The 25356-nt window shown below is 36.8% G+C and overlaps 1 protein-coding gene and 1 long non-coding RNA gene across 5 annotated transcripts in view; both read left to right on the forward strand.

Annotated features, from left to right (window-relative positions):
• Window positions 1–25356, forward strand: part of PPP3CA (protein phosphatase 3 catalytic subunit alpha) — a 322924-nt gene that overhangs the window by 12354 nt on the left and 285214 nt on the right. The gene's annotated exons all lie outside the window — the stretch shown is intronic.
• LOC138442369 (uncharacterized) lies at window positions 14427–20780 on the forward strand. Its single transcript, XR_011257668.1, has 2 exons — window positions 14427–17275; window positions 20616–20780. It is a non-coding gene; the product is annotated as an uncharacterized lncRNA (long non-coding RNA).

A 25356-nucleotide genomic window follows, 5' to 3' on the forward strand; every position in this document is an offset into this window, starting at 1 on the left:
TAGTGGGGTAATTGAGGACAGGCCAAGTTCCTTGTTTACTTTTCATATCACACCAGGAAGGCTGCTCAGCACCCCACTTGACCAGAGCCGGAACGTGCGTCTTCTGCCTGCCCTGACTCCTGGCACTCAGTCTTTCAAAGTTGTTGATAAACAGCTCCTAAGGCCATTGAATTTGGCTAACCCAGAGAGTCTGATTGTAATTTGATAACTAGTTTAAGTTTCACTGAGGCCTAAAAGAGGCCAGTGCCTTCCAACTGTGGTGTCACAACACAGGTCTGTGTTACACTCAGCTGTGAGGTATTAGCAGCTACTGATAACCTACAGAAGTTTGCAAATGACATGCTTTGAAACATCTATATATAAACCAGGGTGGATTCAAGTTCAACCTGAAAATGTTACTTTCACTTGCATTCTGATGTGTTTCCTCATGCGGGAGAAGAAGGGATGGAGCTGCAGCTGTCACGGTGGGTATTTGCATAGCTTGCAGTCCTCTTGATCCTGCCGATATGGCTTTAATCACAGTGGAGATCAGACATCCTTGTAAGCTGGGGCAATGTTTGCCTTTGTTTCCATGAACATTTTCGAGCATAGCTTATTGGAACCTGGGTTCACTCATGCTAGTGTTTTGTGCAAGTGAGTGTCATGTCATATGACTCGGTAGGAAAAAAGTCTGAGACTTGAGGTTCAGAGAACAGACCTCTGCTAGACAGATCTGTAGACCGAATAGATCTTGAAACATAGAGGTAGACACTTTTGGAGTGATTTCAAAGTGCCCTATGAAGCTTTCTCTCTTTGAACACCTCCCATGGGCCACACCTGAAATTCCATGATTAATTATTTATTTAGGATAAGATTGGCCTTCTTTGATAGAGGTATCAAAAGCAACTGATCTTTAAAAAATAATTTAGTGAATTGATTTTTTTTTTTTTTTGCCTTTGGGTGACACTGAATCCAGGAAAACTTCTGTATTTCAGGAGGCTTTCTGAAAGTGAACATTCGTTTCTCTTTTTAAATCCATATCTCATGCCGCTCATATCACTCAATTTTCCATACTGCTTCCTTCAAGTATGACTCATTTTAAATCTCCCAGTTGGTAAATAGATTAAATAATGCATTATTGAGTGTAAATTGGCTGTTTTAAAAATATTATTTCCTTCACTTACCAAACAATTCATCTCCTCATCCATCCTTCCATTCTTTCCTTTCAAACATCAGAGTTTTAGTGCCTCCTGGCCCTGTGTTGTGTTCTCAGGGCTTAAAATAAAGTAGACAATCTTGGAAGGTTACTGTCCAGCAATGGGTGTGAAAGCAAGTCGCAATGTAAGTTATAGTCACTTTAATAGCAGAAGATGTGGCATGCTGTGGAGTGCAGAAAAGGGAGTGATTAACTGTCTTCATAGACCGTACTTTCAGTTTTTGGCAAAAATAAATGAAATTAATATTAATTTTCTCTGTGTAGTATAATGGGAACATTGCTAAGATATGGGTTTATTTTAAAATAAAGATAGCATAAAAAGTGCTGAGCATTTAGATCTGGAATTCTGTAGCTATTATAGCTATTATACCTGTGAGCAAAGTATGTGAGAGAATCATGGGCTGTTGAAGGTGGACGTGTCTTTAAAAGTCAACTACTTCAACCATCTTCCAAAAAATAAAAGGACCTTCCTGTTAAATGGTTAACACATCCCCTCCCTCCATTTCCAGTGATGGGGAAGCATAATCAAAATGTGGAAAGAGGTTTATGGTTTGACAGAACCTTCATTTCAATTCTCCTTTCTCCATGTGCCAGCTGTGTGTTCATGGGGAATTTTTGCAATCATCCTGAACCCATTTTTTTCTTACTGAAAAAGTGGAAACAGTAATACTGATTTTGAAGGTGGTAGTGACTGTGAGAGGAATTGTGTTTGAAATGCCTTCCCCACTGCCTGCTTAGAAAGAGCCCTCAGGAGATGTTCGGTATTGTTATTTTATTGTTGGACAGCTCCCTGGAAAGCGCAGTGGTGTTCTTCTAGAAGTAGCCTGTATTAAAGCAAAGACTTCTCGTCTCCTAACCACCGTCAAGTCCATTGTAGGTTGGGGGCCTCTGCCATTCCTCTGAAGCACTTGATGGAGGTCACCGGTGACTGTCCAGTTGCTGGTCTCTGTGATACTTGGCACAATGGGTCAACCTCTTTCTTCCTCAAACATTGTCCTCATTGTCTGTCATGGATTTCCTCCTCTGACTTCTTCATCAGCTCGTCTTTATTGAGTCCTAAGTGTTGATGATCTTTTATCCCTTTAAAAGTTCTTCCAGGCCGTCTTACCCCCTTATACACATAGGATTTACTCTGGCTTCTAGGCTGATGACTAACACATCTGTATTTGCAACCTAGTCTTTTTTCTGGATCTTTCTCTCAAACCTTATATGCAGCAGTTGCTGTGGATGGGTAAGGATGAAAATAAAGTGGGTTATTTGTTCTCCTGTGTTTTTAACCCTGGGTGGTTTGACCACCATCTCTCCAGTTAATTAAATCTATTATTCAGTTCAGATCTTTTAAATACTCTGCCCAGTGCTACTGTATCCTCCCAACATTAGTCTCTTTGCTTTCAAACTTGTCCTCTCTCTGATACTATCACTAGAGTGATCAATTAAAAATGAATATCTGATTCTGCTCTGCATATTTGATTGGTGACCTTTTCTTGACTGAATTGTAAGAACTCTGTATTATGGAATTTGACCCTTATCGCCTGCATATTGAAAATATTTGTAATATAGCATATGCCATATTGTACTGAACTTAAGTCTCTGCAGTTTATTACAGTGTTAATTCTTGGGAACAGGGAGAATATTTTGTATTTATACGTGTATTCTGTGTGTGTGTGTGTCAGTTTTGGTCGGTATAAAGTTGATGGAACTAAACTGAATGACTTAAAACTCCCAGTAAAACCTTCCACGGCTTTCTGTTTGTTCTACTTCGGCACTGACCCCTGTTGCTTATTATCCTGTCCTTCTTTTGTGTAAAGCTATTTTTCGGATTCCCTCAGGCATAGCTGTCTATGTTTCCTCTTGTACTTTGTGCTGAAAGGGTGTCACAAACACTTGCAACACAACTTTCTCTTTAATTGTGAAATCTTCACAGGCAAGAATTTATTCACTTCGTCTCCCTAGGCTTAGCATGATGCCTGGAACATAATTAATCTTTTTTTTTGTTTTTTTTCCTCTCCAGCAAACAAATTGACTGGAAAAGCTATACCTGATCATCACTAAAATGTAACGATGTTAGTGACTTCTTTTTTTTTTTTGCCCCTAATCTCATACTTTTAATTAATGTAGACCAAATTGGGTTACTTTTTCAGGTAGCCTTGACTTATGGAGACCCTGACTTCCTTATCCCTCTTCTCAGGCATTTTCTTGTAAACAGATAAGCCAGGTCTCCTTTACTCTAGATTTTTGTGATTATTTTATACAATTCTAAGCACAAAATTTAAAGTAACACCATAATTTGGTTTAATATTGCTCATCTTGTCTCTGGTTCTAACCTTTTCGATCTTTCATTTAAACACATGAATTATTTTACCTCTTCTTTTTAGTTATTTGCCCAAGTTATGTCCTTAGTAAATTTGCCTGGGCCTCTATCTAATAAGCCTGGCAACCAAATGAATTTTTGGAGCCAGTCAGTTTGGATGATTGAGTTCACAAATTTATTTTAGGTTCTGCATATATAACATGGGAAAAAATCCCACCTGTGTTAATAAGGAAGTTGTGGCTTGTATTAAAAAGAAAAAACAAAAGGGAGATTCTTGTGTAATTGTTGTCCTTGACCTTTTTGTTACCTAATTGATGTATTTTTCTATAACTGTACTTTAGAATGATAAAAACATTTATTTTTCCAATGCCTTTGCCTACTCTGAGACTTATTTTAATTCTTTGTCATTTGAAGGAGGAGTGAATTTCCCTGGGATAATGATTGGAGAGTTGGTGTGTTTATTAATGGCATATGTCTTGTAATATATTATTTCACGTGATTATATTGGAAGAGAACACCTTGTTAACCTGTTAGCTGCTTTGTTTCCCTGTAGAATCTTGCTCAAAGTAGATAAATAATAAAATGAATTTATATACTTTTGAGCTTCCTATTCTGAAGATGTTAGGAATAATATTGTATATGCCCCACATGTGCATTAGCTAGCTCTAGCCTTGTAATCATTCTGAGGCCAGGGGAGCTTCAGTTCTCTTCCAGGGTCATGTAGTGAGTCACAGTGGTTAGAGCAGAGTTTTGGACTCCAGATCCTGGGCTTTTTCCAGGACACTAAGTTGACATGCACTCAAGGACAAATCCATTAGGTGGTATCAATGAATTGATGAAAAGCGAGGCTTTGTTTTTATATAAAATATTGTTTACTGCTGAAAGTCACTTTAGTGGAATATCATTGGCCTTTCCTGTGGGAGAAAAATGTAGCTGTCTTATGGGGCAAAGATACCTGCTTCCTTTTTAGAAATACGCAGCTGATGTTCACAAACAATGGGGATTATTAACCAGGCTTTACTTGGCTATTACTGACCTTATCATGGTGCTGTAAAACAAACTAATCTGAAACATAAAAGAAAAAGTGCTAACTGTGAATTACATAAAGAAGGTATGTTTATTAGACCTTGAGTTTTTTTCTCTAGATTAAAACTATGAAAAAAAAAAGTTTGGTGCTGGTTATTGTATCTACTTGATGGCCCTTGTTGTAGAGTCTTTGCTTCTTTATATTCGTTTTCATATTTTTGTCACTAAAGCAAATAAAGGAAGCCACACATAGCTAAAGTGAAAGCCACTTCAAGGAGACGTCACATGAAACATTTTGAGGAGGGAGTCATGTGGTTTCAGCGTAGCATTTTAGATGCAAATGCGAATTGTTTTGAGATCAGAATTTTTCATTTACTGCTCATTGCCATTCTGTACCATGACGAATGCTCGGGACTAGCCTAGTTACACTTTTAAACTGATCTAATTACTTAAAAGGGTGATGATTCACATTCAGAATTTTAATGCATCTTTGAGACAAGTGATTAGAGACATTTATTTCTTTGTTCATATGATTGCGGAACACATTTCTGATCTAGCCGAATCTGGCTGGACCAGATTCAGCTGTGATAAGTCCTGCAGGTGAAATAGTTCAGGTCATAGGCTCAGCTGGAACCAAAGATGAAGCAGGCTACCTGATGGTCTAAGTGTAAATTCAGGGAGCTCTAATTTCATACTGGGGCCTCTCAGTTTCCCTTGCTTCATGGCTAAGGCCATTGTGTGTGGGAAAGTTTCTTCCCTGCTGGAATCAACTTGGTTTCATATTTTCTTTCCTCTCTTTTTTTCTCCTTGTGACATTTTTATGAACCTTGGACTTCAAATATGACTTTTTTGGGAGTGGTTTTAAGGTGTGAACACATAGAAGAAAAAAATTAAATAACCTTAATTCTTAGAGAGGAGTACAACAAGGATGTTTCATTGACAGTTCTTGTTATATATATGTGTGTGTATATGTGTATAATATACATGTATATATGCACATATATGTGTGTGTGTATATATATATATTTATTTATTTCATGTCCTGAAAAACAATATACATTACCGTTTTCCTGCTGTGTGTGTATATTTTAATCCTTGAGCCAGACTGTGCCTGAAATAAGTTTTACCTTTTAAGGAAATGATACTAAGATATGATTATGCCTACTGTTTATTATTGTACATATAGATAATTTGAATGTTATTAGTATAAGAAAAATATCAGGTAAGTCTCTATCTAGATAGGAATATCTATGTAAAATAACCAGTGAGTGAGTAAGCATTCCATTCATTCCGTATGTGAACAATGTGAAAAATATGGAAGAAATGTGCTTGGTTACTTTAAAAAAAAATGTGGCTTTAACTTGTGTCTTAAGAGTGAAATTGTAAAGTAGAAGATTAATATAGAGTGCTTCTTTTGAGAATTCTCCTGGAAAGTACAGCTTCTGAACTCACTTTACTGTTTTGTTCTTTCTTGAACTGAGGAAGGAGGCCAGCATATTTGCAGTATATTCCAGGCTTTAGAATTTTTTCTTATGGAAGAGAGGCATGATCCTTGGAGTCTCATTTAGTGACAACATTTGATTAGAATTCAGTTGGAATGGACATGAATGAGACTTGGCATAGTATTATTTCTACGTATTCTTTTGAAAATGAAAATGTGCATAAATTGCTTACTATATCTTTATTATTTTAAATAAATTTTCCCTTTCACTCTTATGCTAAACTGTGTATTGTGAAGTTACACACACTTCTTTATAAGTTTTCTAACTATGAGGTTTTGTGAATGATTTGATTTTTTTCTGGAATGATACAATTGTCTCCAGTAATGTATATTTTTACATGTTTCTGTAATTATGTTGCAGTTATGTTAGAGATAATAAAAGTACCACCATCTGTTCCTATTAGAACTTCTGTCCTGTGAAGAGATAGAACGAGGAGTGATATTTTGCTTTTGATTATTTGGCATGTGCTCAAGGTACCCCTTTCCTCCTGAACTGCTGTCCCCAGCTGCTGTCCAGAGATAATTTCTTAAGTGAAGGTAGTGAGTGGGAGAAAAAGCCATGGGACTTCTAGTCAGAGCAGTAGTGAGCAGTTAGATGTGCTACTTGTCTCTAGGTCATCCTTAGTTCATTTATGTCATCTGTAAGAAACCTTTTTATGCGTTTATTTCAGGATACGGCATTCTAGAGAATTCATATGTTCCTCGTTGCTCTTTATGATGGAACTTGGTCCGTAATGTTAAGAAAGAGGTGATATAAAGGATGGTGTCACTTAAGTGGTGGCACTCCATCTTCAGTTGCCATAGACCCCCCTGTTTCTGTTTTAGACACACTTTGCCATTCATTTTGCTCCTCTTTACACTTGGCCCATTTGGATTAAAATTACATTTGTCTCCATGCTGTTTCCTTTAATCCCTGTGGCAAAGCTTAACAGGTGGTTAATGTGGAAAGCTGTTCTGCTGAAGAGTAGTTTTGGGATCAGAGAAGTTAAATAATTTGTTCATGATCACAGAGCTAATGGTGAAGATGAGATTCAAAAGTAGAACACTTAAAAGTTATTTTGAAAAATTTCAAGTATATGTAGAAGTTGAGAGAGGAGGGCATTTAACCCTCAGGTACTTAACTCAGTTAATCGTGGAGATATTCTGACTTCGCTACATTTGCTTTATATACAAATTCTTTTTTTCTTGACTTTTTCTTTGTTGAAGTGTTACAAAGACATCATTTTATCAAATGTCTAATTTTGACTCTGGGGCAAATGTTTTATCTCTATACCAAATGGTCTAAGTATAGGAGAGACTGTCCTAATGTAAACACTGTGAACAAATGAAAGACATGGGTAATCACCATTGCTACTCCTTTGTTAATAAAATGGAGATGAAATGGCTAATACTTATTGAGTACTGCTCCTGGACTAGGAACTGTTCCTTGTACTTTATGCATGTTAACTGGTTTAGTTCACAGTAACCCCATGTTCTAAAATCATTTCATGTGGGTTCAAATTACTTTCTAAAAATGTTTATCTTTATAAAAGTGAAATATTCGACACCACCTTCAACTGTAATATCTTTTCCACTTCTTCTCATTTTTAATACTGATTATAATAATGTATATTGATGGAGGGAAAGAAGGTTGCTGCCCCAAAGTGTTAAGTCCATAGAGCAGCAGGATCAGCATTACCTAGAAGCACTGTAGAAATACAGACCCTCAGGCCATGCCTCAGAACTTTTGAACCAGTCTGCATTGTGAACAGATCCTCAAGTGATCTAAATGCATATTAAACTTGGAGAAGCCCCAGATAGCATGTAAACAGTGCCTCCTGAGCATGGATGTACATATAATCTCCTGGAAAATGTTTAAAGATACCAAAGCCTAGTCTTCCTGCTGACCAGTTAAATTAGATTCTCTAGGTGAGGCCCCAGCCTCAGTTTGGTTTTGCTTCTGTTTTTAAGTCTCCTGGTGATTCTTCACTTTGGCCAGGCTTCAGAATGCCCTGGTTTAATAGGGCTGCAGTATCTTTCCATTCTGTTTCAGCCACTGAACTCTAAAACATTTCATCTCGTAAATCATATATAGAAAATGATGCTATCAATATAAATGAGAATTGAAAATGAAAGGTATTTTTGGTTTATACTCGATCTTTTTCGTGATGGTAATTCATTGATAATTGTATAGAAAATAAGTCCCTTTTATGCAACTGAACTGCCTCACTGTTCTTATCCGTCTTTGGCGCTAGGGAATGAATATATTGCCAAAATTTATTGTTTTTTTTCTCTTTTTTTTTCCCCCATCCTTTCCTTCAGGTGAAGAATTAGACAGAGGGAAGCAGGGATTGTGGAATACCAAATGAATAAAAACTGGGCTAAGAGTCATTAAATAAATTTATGATATTACACTGGATAGGAGTCTGTGTATTTTAATTTGCTCCTGAGTTTGCTGCCTGTACGTGTATATGGATATGTGTTTTTCTTTAATTCAGTGACTTCAATTCCAGACGTGTATTCTGTTCGTTCAACTGCAGTTACTGAGTGCTTAGTAAATGCAGCCAAATGAACAAAGTAGTTGAAGGAAATGTAACAATGCAGAGAACTGCAGCGTTTAGGCACTCCTTACCCTGAAATGCAGATGGAGTGGTTTAGAGTCTGGTTGTTGTTATTGTTTAGTCACCCAGTCGTGTCCAACTCTTCGCACCCCCGTGGACTACAGCATGCCAGGCCTCCCCGTCCCTCACCATCTCCTGGCATTTGCCCAAGTTCATGTCCATTCCGTAGGTGATGCCTCTGATGCCCTCTTCTTCTGCCCTCAATCTTTCTCAGCACCAGGGACTTACCCAATGAGCTGCCTGTTCACATCAGATGACCAAAATACTGGAGCATCTGGAGCCAAACTACCCTCATGAAATCCTAGCTCTGTTGCTTGTTTGCTATGTGACCAGGGGCAAGTTAATTATGCGCCTCAGGTTTTGTTTTTTAAATCTGTAGAACAGGATAATGCTAGCACCTACCTATAGAATTGTTGTGGTGAGTAGATGAATTAATATATGTATAAAACACTTTGAAGTGCTTTGTATTTGCCAATAATATTATGATTATTACATTTTCCATACTCAGAGAAAAGGTGGTTTATATATTATAGTATAGATCCTTCCAGGATATGGTGAAGGATGGGGAGCCTGGCGTGCTACAGTTCATGAGGTCTCAAAGAATCAGACTCGACTTAGCAACTGAATAGCAACGACAGACCCTTACCCTCATGATTTTAGCATTTGAGAGATTCTTCAGACTAAAATGAGATTTTTGTTTGGGGAAATTGAGTCCCTGATTAGATCAGGGACATTGTGTTCAGAAATATATGTATTCTGACTCCATTTATTCCTGGTTATGTTGGGTGAGTGGATTAATCAGTCTAACCTTGACTGAAGGGGGGTGGGGTGGTTAGTAACACTTGTCACATAGATACAATTAACCTTAGTTTGTTGAAGTACTTTATATTCCTTGAATATGAAGTGAGTGAAATTTGCTCAGTCATGTCTGACTCTTTGCAACCCCATGGACTGTACAGTTCATGCAATTCTCTAGGCTAGAAGACTGGAGTGGGTTAGCCTTTCCCTTCTCCAGGGGATCTTCCCAACCCAGGGGTCAAACCCAGGTTTCCTGCATTGCAGATGGATTCTTTACCAGCTGAGCTGTCAGGGAAGCCCTAAGCAGAGGATGAGATTTTTGGATGGCGTCACTGGCTCAATGGACATGAATCACAGCAGATTCTGGGAGACAGTGAAGGTCAGAGGAGCCTGGCAGGCTGCAGCTCATGGGTAGCAAAGAGTCGGATACCACTTAGTGACTGAACAGTACTACCATGGGACCTGAAGGTCATGGTTTAGCCCAGGGCCTTTGTTTTACAGATGACAAAATTGTGGCTGAAATGTGAAGGTTTTAATGCTCTAATTAGAAATGTATATTTTATTTTTACTTATTTTGGATACTTTTCTCATTAATTAAATGTATTTTATATACATAAACACATATATATGTCGTGTGGCAAAAATAATAGGAACACTGAGTATAGATCACTTCTTTATCACAGTGATTGCATGCATTTGGAATAAATATGGCTTCTATTTTCTATGGGCAAGTTTAGGCATGATTTTGTTGGCACAGAAAAAAATCACGACGTGAAGAGAGTGACTATTATTTATTTAACATTTCACCTGAAAGTCAAAATGTGTTCAAAAGAGTTCATTTGACAAGATTCTAGGTCAGAGTATTAAAGGACGAATGAAACAAGAATTCCTTATTCTTAATCAGGCTTGGGGGAAAGTGCCAACCTTCTGCAGGGGAAATGACTATAAATGGTCTTTGCAGTTAAGACACTGTCTGTTGCAACAGCTGCCTTTCTCGTTGGCCTGTTTTTTCCCCCTTTCTTCACAGTACTGCTACTAAAAACACCTTTCTGTTGGCACTTGAACTCTGCCATTTGACTCTTCAACATTCTCATTTCCTGAATGCAGTTAAATTTTCTTGCTCTTATCTTTGCAGTTTTGTGCAGCGTTGGTACCAAGCTTCTCTGCTTTGTTTTCGTGTTGTTCCCATCTTGCGGGTGGGTGGGGGGGTGTTCACTGGTACTCAGTATCCTTGGAAGGGTTCCCTCATTTCATGCCAGATGAAAACAACAAATGAATCCTGCTCCTTCCTTCTTTTATAGTTAGCTTTTTGCAGAACCAAGTTTAGAGTTAGAAAATTGAAAAAAAAATTATACTCTTAACACTGAAGATAGAATGACAGTTATTCTCATTGACGGGACTCTTTGGTCCTTGTTGTTGAAATTTTTAAGTCTTCAGGATGAGGATTGCTTTTCCTTTAGTGATGTAAGTAACCTGTGTGTGCACGTGCTAAGTTACTTCAGTCATGCCAGCTCTTTGGGACCACGTGGACTGAAGCCCTCCAGGCTCCTCTGTCCATGGGATTCTCCAGGCGAGAATGCTAGAGTGGTCTGCCATTCCCTTCTCCAGGGGATCTTCCCAACCCAGGGATCAAACCCGTGTTTCTTACGTCTCCTGCATTGGCAGGCAGGTTTTTAACCACTAGTGTGACCTGGGAAGCCATAGTGATGTAATAGGGCATGCCAAGTCACACCCAAAACTATGCATTTACCTATGAAATGCTGTTGTGTTTGTTTTTTCAAATAAATGTGTATGGTTTCTGAACTATGTCTACTTTTTAAAAAAGTTGTGACTCTAAATCATTTGTCCTGAAGGACTTGTGTGTTTGCTTTTTATTTTAGTTAGGATGTATAAAATATAAATGTGTCTGGACATGCTTACTTCCAGAGCTGCTGTCCTGGAGTTGTTTATAAGCATTATCACTGGTAACATATAAGTGAGAAAATGGAATCACAGTTTGGATCACATAGCTCACTGGAACATGGAGGCACAAGTTATGTCTGTGGTATTGGATAAGAGTCATTTGATAGCAAATAACATTAAAAAGCATCAAAAATAGCTTGTCTTACAACTAGAAGTCCAAGGATAGATTTGGCTTTAAACACACCTGTAAAGAGGTGTAAAGAGGCGTGGGTTTCCTCTTTATGCCTCTGGGATGCTTTCCTCTTAGTTGCTTTAGAATCATGCAGGCTTTTTCCATGTTGGAGCAGGGGTACCTACCAGGAAATCCAGACTTACTTGGTCCTTTCACTAGAGTTCTTAGAGTAGGTCTGACCCAGCATCCGTCAGAACCCATATGATCTCTCTCAAAAGATTCTTCTTGGATCATATGCCCACTTTCGGATCAGTCACTGTGGAGGTCTTATAGGCCAAGCAGTTATTTATAAATTAATTATAGCGTGATTACCAATCAGAAAACTGCCTGTTGAACTCTAAAAGGAGGGGATCGCTGTGATTGTGTTCTGTTTTGGTAAAACTCTTGTAGCTGAAACACTTGTTTTTTTTCTGTCAGAAGTGTATTTGTTTCAAGGAACACATTGAAATATTACCTTTAAAAAATATCCCATTGGCTGTGCTGATCTGTTTCTTAAATATTTTTTTAAGCACCTGTATTATTTTAATATCCATATGTCAGTGAATAATTTAGTTTCAATTGATTACATTTTAGGGTAGCTTGTAGGGAATGCCTCCCTAATGCTAATGTCTGATTTCAAATGTAAACTATTTTAATCACAATTTGGGATGGATTACTTCTAGATTATATATATATATGTATACACACACACACATATACTGGAAGAGTTGTGTGTATAAACTCTTAGTAGTTTTTATAAGATAAAATATTATTTCCTGGTGTTGTTCCTAGATTTAATGATTCTTCATAATTTTTTGGCCTGCTGTTCCTCTATTCACTGACTCCTGTAGAAAATGGGAATTGAGTGGAGGAAATGTGAGATACACACAGAATCTTATATATTCTTCACCATTATTCTAGGGAAGTAGATTTCTCCTTTTGAGAAGAGAAAATTGATATAAAGGGGCTATATTGCACCCAACTCAGTATATTTAATAAATATAATACGATAAAGACTAGTGTACTTAAAAGTTTGGGCTTCCCTTGTGGCTCAGCTGGTAAAGAATCTGACCCCTGGGTTGGGAAGATCTCCTGGAGAAGGGAAAGGCTACCCACTCCAGTATTCTGGCCTGGAGAATTCCATGAACTGTATACTCCATGGGGGTTGCAAACAGTCAGACATGACTGAGCAACTTTCACTTCACTTAGAAGTTTTTACTGGATCTACTTTGCCACAGTTAGTAGGCTATTAATTTTGTATTAACATAAGTTTATTATCTCCTGGATGTTTAAACATATTCAGTAGTTGATACCTTTATAGTTTCATTCTGAACCCTCCTCTTAATATCCCCGAATTAATTCCTAACTCATATGTTTTTCAACTAATTTGAGAGAATTTTTTTCTTTTTTAACCCCATCCTAGTGTTCTTGCCTGGAGAATCCCAGGGACGGGGGAGCCTGGCGGGCTGCCGTCTATGGGGTCCAACAGAGTCGGACACGACTGAAGCGACTTAGCAGCAGCTGAAAGAAACAAAGTGCTATTCCTGTCAATTTTGTATTATCATCTAATCTACTACCACCCATTCAAAATTGATGATTTAATGTTTGAAGGAGTATATTTATTTTGAAGGAACCTGGCTTGTCACGTGAAATTTTCATGTACTCTGGAGTAAGATTCATACAACTTCTAGCTGCTCTAGAAATTTATTGAAACTTAATGAACACTAAACAGATGTTTATGGGTGTGAGTGAACCTTAAATGAGGCATCTCCACTAATTTGTAGCCTTTCCTTGGAGGTATGCCAAACAGCTGAAAATCAGTAGTCAGCTATAATCTTAATCATTTCAAAAATAGCATATCACTAGCTTTTAAAAGTGATCATGCAGTTTGTTCCTCATTCTTTTGTGGGGCCACATATTACTGAAGGAATTTCAGATAACTTTCTCATCTGTTCTTCCTTTTGTAAGCCAGGCAGCTTTTTTCAATCTGAAAAATCTCTTTGAGAGCGAATGCTTTTAAAACCTCAGTAGCTCATAAGAGTGAGTGCCTGCTTTTAAAATAAAAATTTCCCCTTCATTATCATTCTCATTTGCTGCTAAGTTTATTTTTTTGTTTGTTTGTTTAGAAGTTGCTTGTCCAGAAGAAATGAACCTAGCCTACTTTAAGATGCTTGGAAACCTGTGTAGAACAATGTAGGCATATAGAAGATTTGGAAAAAGAATCTCCAAAGTAGTTAGCATTATGCATTTCTTAGAATTTAGGTCGTGCAAGTGGTAGTATGTAGTGGACAGAACTTTGTAGCATCAGAATTCTCTTAAATTTATAGTGCATTTTATGTTCATTTGAAAATAGAGAATGCTGGCTCTATTACATTAGACCCAAGCATAAGGTTTTAGATCCCAACGTTAAGAAACCTCTTCTATCCTTAACTACAACAGAATACTTTAATGGTCTGTTGATAGACACCATCTATCATAGTCTGCTCTTAATATCTCCTGTATATCTTTATGTTACTACTATGTACAGGTCTAGAACAACTATTGCAGTCCTAAAGATATAATTTTAATCAGCCTAATAATTGTAATAAGGCTCCTAGATTAATAGTTTAAGATTGTTTAGGTAAGGGTATGCCTACATCTTATCAATCTGCCCTAAATCTAAACACATTACTAATGAAGCCTACTTACCTACCACTTCCATGATTTCTTTCAAAACTATTTTATTATTCAAGGAAGAATATATAATTCTGTTTCCTTTCATGGTAAAATAATTTTTACTTAAAAAAATACAGTTGAAGTTACCGTTCTAAAGTATGCTGTAAATTTACTTAAAAGGAATAATTTCATAAACAAATGTTAGGATATTTCAGTAGTGAATTTTTTCATACCATTTGTTTAAATATTTCAGAATCCATTACAAAGTAAAAATCCAATATTTATTCTAAAGCATGTGTGTATGCTATATTTTTAGTGAGTAATTTATATCCCAGAATGCTTTGATGTGTTATTTACTACACTGCAGCTATGTTTTAGAAAGTGAGAAATAATAATAGGCAACACTTGTTGAGTGGTTACATGTATCCATGACTGTTTCCGCCTATTTTTCATGTGGCAATTTCCCTAATATTCAGAACAACTTCAAGAGGTAGGTACTCTGATCATCATCATTTTACAGATGAGGAAATTGAGTCACCGAATGAATAACTTACCCAAGATCACACAGTTTGTAAGTGATGTTGGAATCTCAACCCAGTGACTATGATTCCAGAGCCCATTTTTGCTTTTATGCAATATGCCTCCCAAAAGATTATAAGATTGCTGAGACTGTTATCAAGTAGATCATCAGGTTGATCCAAATCTACACATACCCAGTTTCTTAAATAGTCTTCTCTGATTAGAAGAAATGACAAATAATATTGTTTAATTCAGATATTAGACATGACAAGCCATGCCATTATGGCACATATATTTTAATATGACATTATGTTTAATTTTGAGCCTTGTTTTAATCATGATCCTTGGAAATTATCTAAATCTAGAGAATAATGAAATGTACTGAAACAGCAAAATAGAACTATAAAAAGAGTTTGAAGTGGCAGGGGATGCTGAACCTAGCATTTAAGACTGCAGGGCAGTAAAGAAATTCATTTGTGTGTGAACTTTTCACAAATACATGAAATTGAAGGAAAATTTCTACTATCTTGATTGTGGATTGAATTAGTGGAAATTGCATCCTGTTATCAGGGGACAAATTGAAGAGGTTCATCTTTTTGTGTGTGCACGTGGGTATGCATGTACGTGTTGGGAGTGCTGAGATACAAGAGCCCCAGGGTTGTGTTAAGAAATATCACGTGACTTGGTTTTATTTTTCTGAGGGCTGTTTGTCTAGCTTTGTCTAGCTGAATGCAGTCAGATGGGTTATGGAAAATGATTGTGGGGAATTGAGCAGGTGTTTAATAGAGATGAGATGAGAGTGGAGAGTAGGAGTAATGAAACATTGGGGGAAAGTATTTAAAGAGATTTTCAAGGACATTTGCTTTGTTGTGTGTGAAATGACTACCTTCTCTATCCTCCAAGAAAACTTGAAAAAATCAAGTTTTTTGGTTATTGTTTTTGAGATGATGTTTGTGTTTTTCTCAAATGCTTCATCTTATCATGTAAGCGACATCACGGAACAAGAAAATCTACTTACATTCAAGTTACAGGTTTTTAAATACTAATTAACTATGACATATAAGGAAATACTTGGGCCTAGGTTAATTACTGATGCACCTTTCAGATTTGGTTCCTTATCCCCATCTGCATTTTCTCCTGTTATTTGTTCATGACCTTGGGATATTAGAAGTTTTAGAAGATCAGTTCAGTTCAGTTCAGTCGCTCAGTCGTGTCTGCTTCTTTGCGACCCCATGAATCGCAGCATGCCAGGCCTCCCTGTCCGTCACCATCTCCCGGAGTTCACTCAGACTCACGTCCATCGAATCCGTGATGCCATCCAGCCATCTCATCCTGGGTCGTCCCCTTCTCCTCCTGCCCCCAATCCCTCCCAGCATCAGAGTCTTTTCCAGTGAGTCAACTCTTCGCATGAGGTGGCCAAAGTACTGGAGCTTCAGCTTTAGCATCATTCCTTCCAAAGAAATCCCAGGGTTGATCTCCTTCAGAATGGACTGGTTGGATCTCCTTGCAGTGACCACTTAAAGTCTGTGGCACTCCCATTGGTAAAACTTGTCATCTAATCCAGTGCCCTGTATTCTAACCCTGGAAAAAGATCACCATTTATAAAACAAATCTCACTTGATTTTTTTCTCGTTGACTTAGTGGTTCTTTATAATGCAAATGTTGAAAATAAGTTGCAGAAATGTAAAATCACATTTATTCAGTGGATTGCCTATGATGAGATGAATCCAGTGGGGTAATGTATTTTACCTAAGAAATGACATTGGGTCTGTCATTCTCAATTATCTCTGATCTGCTTAAAGATGTTGATAATGTTACCAGTATATCAGAGATTATATGTAACTTTTTATGAGAGTTTCATCTAGTTGCCTTCAAATATCCATTTTAACCTTCCATTTCAGTAATAATAAAACTCTGCTTTTTTATCTCAGCACCTTGCTATCCTATCCAGTCAGAAAAACTACATTTCTTAACTTTCTTTGCAGCCAAGTGTGTGCATGTGACTAGTTCTATTTATTGGGAAAAAGTTGAAGTACTGAGTGTTACTTTGAGACACATCCTTAAAAAGGAAGACTAACACATTTCTTTTCCTGTTCCTTCATTCTGCTTCCTGGAATACAGATGTGATAGCTGTAGCTCTGACAGCCATTTTGGATCATGAGGATAAAAATCACACTCTAAGAGAGTATGGAGTAGTCAGCTAAAAGGAGTATGAGTCTTTGATGATTTTGTGGAATTGTCATACTAAATCTGGATTGCCTACCTTGATTTATTTTCCATGAGATAGAATTAAACTCCTATCTTATTTAAGTCAGTGTTAATTTTGGGTTTGTTGTATGTAGCTGAAGCTAATTCTAGCAGATATAATTCCCTTCAAGTGCAAAAAGACTAGTGAATAGAATCTTTCTTGGATGCTTAATTGACTTTATTCTCATGGACTTATTTCTTCATCCTGAATGAGAAACTGATTCCCATGTGTAAATGTCAGTGAATAATGGGAAGCAGCAAAGAAGAAGAAGAAAAATGTGAACTTGACTTCAGATCCTACTGATTATATGTAAGTTATTTAACCCCATTGAATCTCAGTTTTCTTTTCTGTAAAACTAGGATTGTATTGTCCAAGGTTCTTGTTGAATAAAATATAAATGCTTGACTGAAAGTGTAGCACACAATGGACTCAGAATTTACATTTGTGTCTTCATGTTTTTCCTCTATATTATGGGATCCGAGTCGGGTCAAATGGCATTTCACTCTAATGGTGGAGAGGAAATAAAGCCAGAAAATGGAAAATGTTAAAGCTATTGGCAGAAAAAAAAAATCATGAAACTTCTGCCAGATAGGAGATAGGAGGACCTTTATCAAAGGGCAGTCATAGAAGGGTACAGGCAAAAAGTGATTATAAGAATTCTGTGCAATCTAAAATGAAAATGGGAATTTCAGGACCTAATATTTATGTTTTAAGGCTAGTTTCAGGGCTTTGTACACAGAGAACAGACATTTAGTGATGTAAGTTAAACTTTCTATAAGTAGGACTGTGACGCTTAAATGAGAAATCAAGCACTATTTCTTTCTAATTATTTTTTGAAAAAATATGATTCATTATGCTACTGCAGAACATCTTTTATCAAAGAGGAGAGTAAGTAATGTTTCTTGTAATGAAAGAAGATGGCCATTCAGATAACTCAAAGAACCAGATTGGAGGAATTTTTGATTTTTACTTTAGTCTCCTCTCTCTAGTTCAAATAAAAAATGTAGAAAGTAGGGATTACTTTTATTCTCTTAAAATATATATCATTAGATATTTTTCATTAAATTATTTAAGATGATAAATGGCAAGATAATGCCATTATTTGTAGCTTTCACAACAAGCACCTTAAGGGTTACTATTTTGAAAATTAACTCTTTTGTTAACTTGGTAGGTTACATCTCCTTAATTAAAATATGATGTTAGAAGGCTAACTCCAGAACTTATTCTTTAAAATCAACATATGTTGAAATACCTATAGTAATGTTGCCGGTACAAGTGTTGGATAGTGTGGTGCAAACATATTTTTGCAAATATCTGATTTCCTTCAGTTTCTGGATTGTCTCCCAGTTTTAAATGTAGGGTAGGTGATGAAATCACTGGGCATTAAATGCACTTAAACGTTGCAGATGCATTCGATTTTCTGTTACAATTACTTGCGAGCCTCTGCCTACTCTTTCCTGTTGTACAGTAAGGACTTCATTCTCCTAGAGTTTGTCCCTTAAGGGAAACGCTCCTCAGAATAAAGAGCTTTGGGGACCATTTCCCCCATTGTTCATGTGTTTGTTAATCAGCTGGGATTCACATTTGATTATGCCAACACTCATTTTCACAGACATTTAGAAGTTAAATTTTAAATAATCCAAACAAGGTGTATGTTAAATTTTCTTTTTAAATTTAAAATTCTGTCAATTTATAATATACCAAAAACCCAGGGTAGCCATTTGCGTATAATAAATCATGCCTTCTTCTAGGAATTTTTTAAGTATGTTTAATGAGACTCCTGAGTAGACAGCTGTGCTGTCTAAATTGCCTTATACTCTGAAAGCATTTTAGGTGGAAGTTGCTACCAGCATGGAGTGCTGATCTCTGTACAGACTGCTAAAGAGGGTGGTTCAGCAAGGTAAAGCTGGAATGTTTTCTTGCAACTCAGAGCATTAACTATACAAATTAAGAGAAAACTGTAAAAAAATCTTCATGTCTACCACGTTGGGAGATATCAGCTAGACAAATAAGAACACTAATTTGAACCTTCAAGAAAATGACCCTTCATTTTAGAATAATACATCTTAGAAAAGAAGGTCACTCTTTTCTAAGATGTCAGAACCTCAATGGTATGGCCTAGAGATTAATTTCACATATAGGATTCTGTTAGGACTCAGAATATCCTGGTATATTTGTCTTATATTTTGGTTTACATTTCTAAAGCACTTTTTTATGCTCACTTGTGTTTTGATTGTCTTATAAATTCTGTTTGCAATTTGCCCCTATATCACTAATCTATACACTTTTTTTTTCAAATTATGATTATTTGAAATTTCATCAGAAAATGATCGTATATTTTTTTCAAAGAACCTTTTACTAAAGGAGGAGCTATTTTAACTATTTTGTTTTACACATGATCTTTGAACATTAATAAAGTGAATGGCCAGTCATCCAATCCAACAGCTAAAAATCATTCATGAATGTTCTGTAAGAATGTAAAAATAAGATTCTAAATATTTTATTTCATACATTTGTATTTTCTTAGATAAATTTTTTTCTCCAAGGTTCTTTTAACTATTCACAAAATATTATTTGATAAATTCTGCCTTCTTTGGTATGTCTCTTCACATAGTTAAAACTATGGTTAATGCACTTAGAATAAAAATGAAGTTGAATTTGTTGTAAAGATCCATGTTATATAATTGCAGTATTTTGCTTCACAAAGTAAGTATGCTGCATATATGTATCTTCTTTATCAAGTTTTTAGTTCAAGAGAATATAGTTTAAATCAAAAGTATGTGTAATCGTTACATATTTTTCTCATTCACTTATGATCGTCTTTTTCAACTGCTTATAGATTAGATGAGGTATTGGTGTGAGCCACCCAGAACAGCATTTGACAAAGAGTAATCCATGGACGGAGGAGCCTGGTAGGCTGCAGTCCATGGGGTTGCTAAGAGTTGGACACGACTGAGCGACTTCACTTTCACTTTTTACTTTCATGCATTGGAGAAGGAAATGGTAACCCACTCCAGTGTTCCGGCCTGGAGAATCCCAGGGATGGGGGAGCCTGGTGGGCTGCCGTGTATGGGGTCGCACAGAGTCGGACATGACTGAAGCGACTTAGCTGCAACAGCAGCAGGCATTCATTAAATGTCAACTGTTATTATAATTTTGTTATTTAAATGTATATTATGATATATAGCAGTAGGATGGTAGAGGATTGAGTCTGGAAAACTTATGAATGGATTTTCTGCATTATCTCCATACCTACCTTGAGTGGAAAGAGAGAAATTTAAGAAGAAACAATACATTCACTGGCTAACACAGGGTGTGAATGCACATATTTGTTTAGAACATGAGCCTTGCTAACAGAAAAATGGCAGCATTATTCTGAGAAATGGTACACCAGGATTTAGTGCTGTTTTATGGTATAGTAATGGAGCAAGAGTTGGGGACCAGAACACCTAAGAAATAGCTGCATGGCTTCAGGTAACATAGTCAGTTTTTTAATATTTTCAAATTCCTCATTATATAAATAGGAGTAATACCACTAAACTGATAGAACTGGTTGTAAAGAGCAAATGAAATAACGTGTGTAAAGAATAAGGCACAATACCTTGTCACATACTAGGCTTTTAACAGATTTTAATTCTCTTTCTACTAGGACAGAGAAGAGAAGAATGGCAGGAAGATGCCAGAAGTAGAAAGACAAAATTGAACACGGGGCACTGTGTTTGCATGATTTTTTTAAAAATGTACACTTAATTCCTAGAATTTTAGCTATACTTGAGTTCACTGGCTAATAAATCCTAAAATGATGGATTATCTATTTCACTGCTATGATTTATTTAATGTAAATGAGAATTGACTCTAATTCTTGATCTTTAAATTAGTCTCTTTTTATTAAGCTTAATTTTTGTGTGATTTTATTCTTTGCTTAAATGAAAAGATTTTGATATTTTTCACTGTTCCATTTAGTATTAACTGAATTTTCTGCCCATGCCTTAGGATGATGAATTTCTAGTAATCTGCTATTTCATCTCAAATATATTAATATAAATGTATCTTGCCAAGTAAATCTGTTATTTCTATTTAATATGAAGCAGACCCTTGACTGAGGATCTTATGCATACATACGTTCTATAGAATTTTGTCATGGATTTCATGTATTATTCCATCATATATATTTTTTCTGAATTGAAGTAAATAATATTAATTTATAAAATCAAACAAATTCCTTCTTTCTTTGGAAATGAAGTTTCTGTAATTTACCTGCATTATTATTCTTGCAGGACAAGTATCACTCTCTTTGAAATAATTTGAGAGCTTGTGTGATTACGTTATTCCTGTGAGCCAAGTTAAAATAGAGCTTAATAATCATTATTGTTGGCTACTGAGAATTCATTTTTTTAAATTAAGCCTTATTTTGTAGTATTATGTTAATTGTGAGAAACTTAAAAAACCTTGGCAGTGAAAAACAAAGTAACAAAGTCATGGAAAGCTTTTCTTTGTGAAAGTTTGCTCGACCGTGTCCGACTCTTCGGCACCCCTTGGACTTTATGGTCCATGCAATTCTCCAGGGCAGAATACTGGAGTGTGTCTCCTTTCCCTTCTCCAGGGAATCTTCCCAACCCAGGGATTGAACCCAGGTCTCCCACATTGCAGGCAGATTCTTTACCAGCTGAGCCACAACACTTACACAAATACAATTATTAGTAATACTTCAATTGAAAGAAAATATAATTGATATATTTTAGTTAAACATTAGTAGATATTAGGTAATTTCAAAATTTGTTAAGTTTTTGTAATTGTACTTATTTAAACAAATCTTTACATGTTAATCTTCTCATATTGAACGTGGGATATAGAATTAGAGTGTTTGGGTTTGTTGAATTATTAGGATAAGTTGACAAATACGTTTTCTTTTAAAATAGAGTAGTATGTACCACTTAAAAAGTGGTTTTTCCTTTTAGACTGGTGAGAATATTCTGTAGCGATACTCAGTTGTATTAGGTAGTTGAGATGGGCTCTCGTTTGATTGATTCTGACCACCGCTCATTCTTGTGTAGACTGTAAAGAGAATCAATCAACAGAATAATGTCTTTTCCTATGCGGTATGCCTAGATTTCTATTCAAAAGATACACAACTGGAATTTCCTCATGGCCCAACCTGAGAGATACTGTGTTTTTTCTTTCAACTGCTTTATTTTGTTTTGGCAGGGCCCTGTTTCTTTCTCTGTAATTAGTGTTTCAGACAGTTTTTTCTGAGCCCTAGAGCAGGGTGAAGCTTAAGGGACTGTCAAGTGTATCTGCCCTCACCCCATGCATGTGTAGACACACCAACACACACACACATTTTGCCTTTGGGTTTCAAGTGTTTATATGACACCCACATCACAACAGAACTACTTCAGAGCCTGGCTCTCCCCGCTTCAGAAGGACTGTGTTTCTTCTGTTCTATTATTTATGGATTATTGTCAAGTAGAAAGCTTTGTCATTTGATAATATCCCCAGGAGCAAAGCCCCGTACAATGGGAAGACACAGGAAGTACCAAGGTAACACCTGATGCACAGTATCCTTTTTTTTCCCTTTCTGTTCCCTTCCGTTTATAAATCATAGATGACAAAGGCCTTGCTCTCAAAGTACAGAAAGGGAATGGCAGAGGAAGATGGGGCGGAGAGAGCTCTTTATATACAACCCTGGATTCCCTTTTCTGGGAGTAACTTTTTTTCACTAATATAAATCTCTTCATCTCATTTGTGTATGTATTTATAGTTTCACATCATGGAAAGTATACTTTAAGGATAATCAAGTGTTTTGTAAATATTAAAATAAATTAATTTTTGACTTAAATTTTGTATAAAAAGTCATTGTGAAAAATGTATATGCCAGGTATGGTAATAACAAAAATATGAATATACTGCATATATTGTGCAGTGGTAAAAACACAATTAGGCTTTTGTAGAGTAGTTTCTTGTTTCCAGCCTTAAAGTCTAGGATTACTTTGTCTCTGATATAGTCATCTTGGAAGAAGGTAATTTTAAAATTTCCACTTGCATAGCATGAAGAATTTCAAATGTGAAAAATATATGAAAATCTTGATAAATTGTTTTTAATTTCACATTCTAGGTGAGCTTTTCTATGTGTGATTCTTTAAGAGCTCAAAGAGGACTGCTTGTTACATGTAGACATGAGTCATTACAAGATGTGTTGTTGTTTGGGATACACCCAATAGTTGAAAAGGCTAAAATATGTGTAAGGTGTAATTAGGAAATTCTCTCTTGATTACTCAGTTGCCATTGTGCTTTCTTTATCATTAATTATTTGGGGATAGACAGATTCCGTAGATTCATGGTAAGAATTCGTATTGTGAAATGGCAGTGTGTGTCTTTTGCTGAAAACGGACTTAGCATAGAATGGGAGTCCACATAAAGTTGTTAACAAAAAGTATATCCTTTAAAAAGGCAGTGAATACTTTAGCTATAGCCTCACTGGTTACTTTGGTTTGTGAAAAACCACTGAACATAGTATTTTCTCTGAAGGAAGGCTCCACATACCAAGCACCTAGTGCCCAGCTGTCCACCACAAGATACAACTGGCAGGTTTAGAAATGTGAGAGAAAAGAGAAAATCCCAAGCAAAAAAATGTCACGTAGTTGACCATGTTTTAACCTTTTAAAAACTAGACCAGTTGTAACTACATTTTATCATCAAGAGAGTAACCATTTCTCACATAACTGAGATAAGTCATTTGTTAGGAGAGAACTTTTTTAGGGAGTAAGTTTCTCCATCTGCAGACTTAAGAATTCAGCAAAGGAAGGTTCATTTTGAGCTGAGAAGTCAGCTAACTGTGGTCACCTATCTGGTTTCCTAGGTTTGTGCTGCCAAACTACATTCTCAGAATTGTTTTGCAGTGTTAAAAGCTCCCAAACACTAAAAATATGGCAGTTATTCATCCTCATCTCAGTCTCCTCTCTGTTCAGGTTCTTTGGACCAGGAGAAGTGACGCTGTAACGACAGCGTTGACTGGGGCAAAAGTGTACAGGGTGGAGTTCCAGCCTCAGACATTCTTGTTTTCCATGGCATGTGGGGTCCTTTGTGTAAGGACACGGTCCGAGTCAAGTCTGGTGTTCTTTGATTTCAAATGAAAGGGAAGTGATGTCTTTTAATTCAACTTCAGATTCCTTGAGTGTACACCATGATTTAAGATTAGTGTGTTTTGTTGGGAAACATGATTTGCATTTCAGTAGAGCTGTTATACCTACAGTGCCGCCCTCCAGCGAAAGTACTTCAGAGGAGGAGAGAAGAGGCACTGCATCCACGGAGACCATCAACAGGTGCTTCCTGGAAGAGAAAGCTCTGTCCTTGACTCATATACCTGGTCCAGCTTGGAAACCTTGCAACTCACTGTTTTTGTCTATCTGTGCCATAATTCTCACATAGGCTTCAGCAGTACCTGAACCATGAACTTCCTGATGTTCAAGCTGGATTTAGAAAAGGCAGAGGAACCAGAGATCAAATTGCCAACATCCGCTGGATCATCAAAAAAGCAAGAGAGTTCCAGAAAAACATCTATTTCTGCTTTATTGACTATGCCAAAGCCTTTGACTGTGTGGATCACAATAAACTGTGGAAAATTCTGAAAGAGATGGGAATACCAGACCACCTGACCTGCCTCTTGAGAAATCTGTATGCAGGTCAGGAAGCAACAGTTAGAACTGGAGATGGAACAACAGACTGGTTCCAAATAGGAAAAGGAGTACGTCAAGGCTGTATATTGTCACCCTGCTTATTTAACTTCTATGCAGAGTACATCATCAGAAATGCTGGGCTGGAAGAAGCACAAGCTGGAATCAAGATTGCCAGGAGAAATATCAATAACCTCAGATATGCAGATGACACCACCCTTATGGCAGAAAGTGAAGAGGAACTAAAAAGCCTCTCGATGAAAGTGAAAAAGGAGAGTGCAAAAGTTCTCTTAAAGCTCACCATTCAGAAAACGAAGATCGTGGCATCTGGTCCCATTACTTCATGAGAAATAGATGGGGAAACAGTATCAGACTTTATTTAGGGGGGCTCCAAAATCACTGCAGATGGTGATTGCAGCCATGAAATTAAAAGACGCTTACTCCTTGGAAAGAAAGTTGTGACCAACCTAGATAGCATATTGAAAAGCAGAGACATTACTTTGCCAACAAAGGTCCATCTAGTCAAGGCTATGGGTTTTCCAATAGTCATGTATGGACGTGACAGTTGGACTGTGAAGAAGGCTGAGTGCCAAAGAATTGATGCTTTTGAACTGTGGTGGTGGAGAAGAATCTTGAGAGTCCCTTGGACTGACTGCAAGGAGATCCAACCAGTCCATCCTAAAGGAGATCAGTCCTGGGTGTTCTTTGGAAGGACAG

This window comes from Ovis canadensis, chromosome 6, assembly GCF_042477335.2.
Source record: "Ovis canadensis isolate MfBH-ARS-UI-01 breed Bighorn chromosome 6, ARS-UI_OviCan_v2, whole genome shotgun sequence".
Taxonomy (NCBI): Eukaryota; Metazoa; Chordata; class Mammalia; order Artiodactyla; family Bovidae; genus Ovis; species Ovis canadensis.